The sequence below is a fragment of the Myotis lucifugus genome, unplaced genomic scaffold, assembly GCF_000147115.1.
Source record: "Myotis lucifugus unplaced genomic scaffold, Myoluc2.0 scaffold_37, whole genome shotgun sequence".
Lineage (NCBI taxonomy): Eukaryota > Metazoa > Chordata > Mammalia > Chiroptera > Vespertilionidae > Myotis > Myotis lucifugus.
Window position 1 is genome coordinate 4,164,158 of NW_005871085.1, and position 4,215 is coordinate 4,168,372.

General features: G+C 55.1%; 1 protein-coding gene across 3 annotated transcripts in view; it reads left to right on the plus strand.

Moving 5' to 3' along the window:
• Window positions 1-1,990: 1,990 nt before the first annotated feature.
• The window catches only part of SLC5A9 (solute carrier family 5 member 9), a 26,555-nt gene continuing 24,330 nt past the window's right edge, over window positions 1,991-4,215 (plus strand). The window contains exon 1 of one of the 3 annotated variants that reach the window (XM_014454567.2): window positions 1,991-2,323. The gene's annotated coding sequence lies outside the window, so the exon portion shown is untranslated. The remainder of the gene's footprint in view (window positions 2,324-4,215) is intronic. The other 2 variants (XM_006087283.3, XM_023752757.1) reach the window with 2 other exon arrangements.

The following is a 4,215-nucleotide window of genomic DNA, read 5'->3' on the forward strand; positions in this document are numbered from 1 at the left end:
AGCTTGGGGTATAAATTTTAAATCAGGGATAATGGGTGATGATAGTAAGAAAACAGTTCGGCATTTGTACTATAAAGTGTAGTATGGCTGGCATTCCCCAGCATCCATTCTTTTCCATTAATCAACAAGAATAAAATTCAGATTCTTGACAGAGTAGAGACCACCCAAAATAATGACGGTATTTCCCATCCTTCCTTGCAGCTAGAAGTGACCATGTGACTAAGTGCAATTTCTAGGAAACGTTCACTGGAATACAGAGGCAATGGCTGGAGTCCAAGCAGCCTTTTTAAACACTGAGGTGGAAGATGGTGGAGCAGTGAGGTAAAGGAGTTGAGGTCCCTTAAAATATTGTGAACTACCAGGCTAGTCCTGTTCTGTTCAACTTCAGACTTTGACATGAACAAACTCTCTCTTGTTTAAGCTACTTTTAACTTGGGTGTGTTTCATCATCTCAGCTAGGGCAGGTGGCTCTGACAATGACAATTTGGATGCATTTGGGTTATTTTCAGAGGAAAGGAGGGAACCGACATAAGCTGCATCATTCATTTATTTGATGACAGTGTGAGGGTCTGCAGTGTGCCAGGCATGCGCCATGTGCTAGGGACAGAAATGCTCCCGATAAGGCCCCTGCCTTCCAGGACCCACCACTAGCAGGGGAAACAGATGAGCCATCCTAACACAGGCATAGGAGTTATAATGGGGAAACACAGCACGCCTGGGAGCCATGTAGCTCAGAATCTAGGGAAGGACTGACACGGTATCGACGGGGTGGGGACAGGACCATGAGCCCAGCCCAGGCTCCAACTCCCGTTGCTGACCACAGGCGCCCCTGAGTCTCCCCAGCCAATTTCATGTGAATGGCAGCAGAGAACAGGGCCTGTTTCTCTTCTTCCCAGGGTCCCATGCTCATGGGAGAGCCTGGCCGGAGTGGCCACCAGGACTGTTTTCTGAAGACGTGGCAAGGGGGGTGGTATTAACTCAGGCATGAAGCCCACGCCCCCTCGCCCACTGCCAACCCCACTTGGGGCATCTCTGGGCTCCGGAATTTGTCAGAACCAAGGACGTCTCCAAGCGGCTTGACTGTCTCAGGGTGAAAACGGGCGCAGAGCCACACGGGACGTCCTCTCCCACATGGCTAATCACAGCACAGCGCTGCCCAGTGACAGTACCGCCATGCCGGGCCAGGCGCCCGCGCTGCACACACTCCCCTTGTACCTTGAGAGGACCCTGTGGGGTGAACTTAGTTCTCCCCCTTTCATATGCAAGGGAACTGAGGCTGCGAGAGGGACCGTAAGCAGGCTACCCTCTCGGGGCTGATGGGTGCCGGGCAGGTGTGGGCCCAGGTGGACCTGATGTAAGGCCTGTGGACTCTGAGCCCCCATTTTCTTCTGCTTTTCAATCACAGCTCCAGCTGGATCCCACTTCCACCCTGACCCTGAGGACCCAAAGGCTGGGGGGGACCTGCGGCATGGTTTAGTTCACAGCACTGTAGGAACAATTCCAGACATCTCATTTCCCAGAGAGGACACGGCCCACAGTTGACAGGGAGACACATGGACCCCTGGTCAGGGATCACGGAGGTTCTGGAGGCACACAGCTCCCCTGGCTCCTTGGCCAGACCTACAACTGTCGTGGGCTCGCCGTTCGCTCTTGGACTCGGCTTTGGTTCTGCATGAAGTGATGTCCACAGGGAAGACAGCAGCTGCCAGGCCCTCAGATGCTGTGAGCAGAGGAGCCTACGTGAGTCTGGGCTGGATTGAAGATTCTATGTATTCACATCTACCCACAGCTTTCCCTAGACTAGCTCCTAGTCATATGTGTGAGCATGTGTGTGCACACAGGTGCCAGGAACACTGTGTACGAGCTGCGGCCCAATGCCAAGTGCTTCTTCTAAGCTGCAGACATTGGCCAAGTTTCTGGTGTCAGCCCTGCCCCTCTGTCTTGAGAAACCCGTTTGCCCAGGTCCCTGGGGACAAGGGCTGCCACCACAGCCACCGCAGCCACCACAGCCCACTCTGAACTTGGTCTTCATCCAACCCCTCCAGGGGTCCCGAGAACGCCGACCCCAGAGCAAGTTCTCTTTTCCCAGGATGGGACCCGTGGAAGGACAGAGCTGTCCCGGTGAGCCCAAGGCCCAGAGGCTGGAGTGGGGGCTCAGAGCCTCTTTCCAGCTCCCCTGGAGGAGGGGCCAGGGCTGGGCTCAGCCTCCACTTGAGCCGTCAGAGGACAGGCCTGCACCACACCAGTCTGGGAGCTGCTGCCGGGCCTGTTGCTGAGTACTGGGCCCAGGAGGTTTGCCCAGGCTGGGCGCCAGGCTGCACAGGTAGGGGCCGTGGGTTTGGCAGGGATAGCTTTAGTAATAAGAGCCTGCAACTGTGGGAAACCGTTTATTGTCTTCACTAGCTGATAAGCGTAGACAGAGAACCCCCTGAAGGCTGGGTGCCTTTGAAGCCCTAGCAAAGGTCAGAGCTAGACGCCACCTCTGTTTGTCCAGATAATGGTAGCTGAAGAAACTTCCCCATTTATTATTATGTAAATCCTTGCTGATGGGCTTGCCTGTTGGAGGGGGGGGGGGTGTCCCCTGCCTAAGGGCTATGCTATGGGTGTATCCCAGAAGCTTGGTGAGGCCTGAGTACCAGAGGAAGTCCTTCCCCTTGAGTTGGACTTACTCGCCTGGTCCCCCAATATTTCCAAATTATCTCGTGTATTTTCTCTTTCATTTGTGTGCAGCTCTGCTTCCAGGTCCTGAACCCTGATCCACGCGGGACGTGGAGGGAAACATTTACCAACATGCAACTCTCGTCCTTTTCCTTCCCCTCTTTTCTCCATCCGTAGGTCTCTGCTGCCATCTCTCTTAGCCTTATTCTGCTATGGAATAATCCTTTCCTCTGGCATTGAGCGTCCAGCCTGTCCATATGGAGCCCCTGTCCCTCCCCAGTGTGTGATCTGACCATGGGAGCATTCGTTTTAAACTGAGAGGAGCATAGGCAGGTGGAAACACACACACACACACACACACACACACACACACACACAGAGTGAGAGTAATGGCCAGCAAAGGAGCCATGGCTGGGGGCTGGGGCAGCAGGAGAGAGAGCTCACAAGGTCTCTGTCACCTGAACCCAGACCCCAGTGGGGTTCCTATCACAGCCCAGCCAGCTCTGTGCCCTGCTCAGAGCCCCCACTGGGAGGAGCAAAGCAGAGCCCATTTCTACCCTAATCTCCAGAAGGATGCACTGTCCACACTGTCTCCTGTAGACATCAGACTAAGGAGAAAGGGTAGGTGGGACAGCACAGCTTTTAGTGTGAATCAGGCCTGAATTCCAAACCCGAAGACCCATAGTTATCGGAAGTCACCAATGAGCCTGAGCTTCCTCACCTACAGAATGGGAACAATGAGGCCAATCACACAGTCAGTATAATTGCCATTATGTGTGGGTCTGACCTACCGGCTACTCCTGGCGCACAGGGTGAATGTCAGCCCTGCCCTTCATTGTTCTGGAAGAGGAGGTTCTCAGAGGCGGCTGGTAGAGTGGTTTTTCAGGAAGAACTTGCAAGTAGCCACAGGTACAGCTGAGCCTGCCCAGGATTCTTCCTGGGCCCACGAGGCCGGAGGAGGCCGCTGAATGCCCAGGTGCAGCGTGGGAGGGGGTTTCCTTCCCAGTGGAAAACTCAGATCCACTGTGAGGATTCACGGGCTCAGGGGCTGAGGCCCGCTCCATCATCAGCATTTCATACCTCATGGCAAAGTCTCACCCTTAGGGCTTTATTCTGTCTGAAAACGTCAACTCAGTTATCCCAAATGTAGAAAGCCCAGTGGCATATATTATTCAACGCTTCTGTCGTCATTTATGGTTAAGACTTCTCCTCCCATAGTTCCCACCCGCAGGTGGGCTGGCTGCCGTGGGAGGAGGGGACGCTGTCAGCTTGTTTCCTGTCTCTCTCACCTGGTCAGGCCGACGCTGGGGCTGCTGAGCAAGGAGAAGTCAAGGGCAGGAATGTGCCTACTAGACGAGGCTGCTCCTGAGATGGCTCTGGCGCGTGTGTCTCCCACCCTCGGGCTGACCTTCCCTGTGGGCTCTCTGGTGGGGCAGTGAGGACTCCCCCAGCCAGGGGAGCCCCCGCCCCAGGCCCAGCCCAGCCTCTGCCTCAGCACTGCAGCCCGCCCATTCTTCCACAGCCCCCATGAATCCAGCGGCTCAGGGCCAGGTTCTG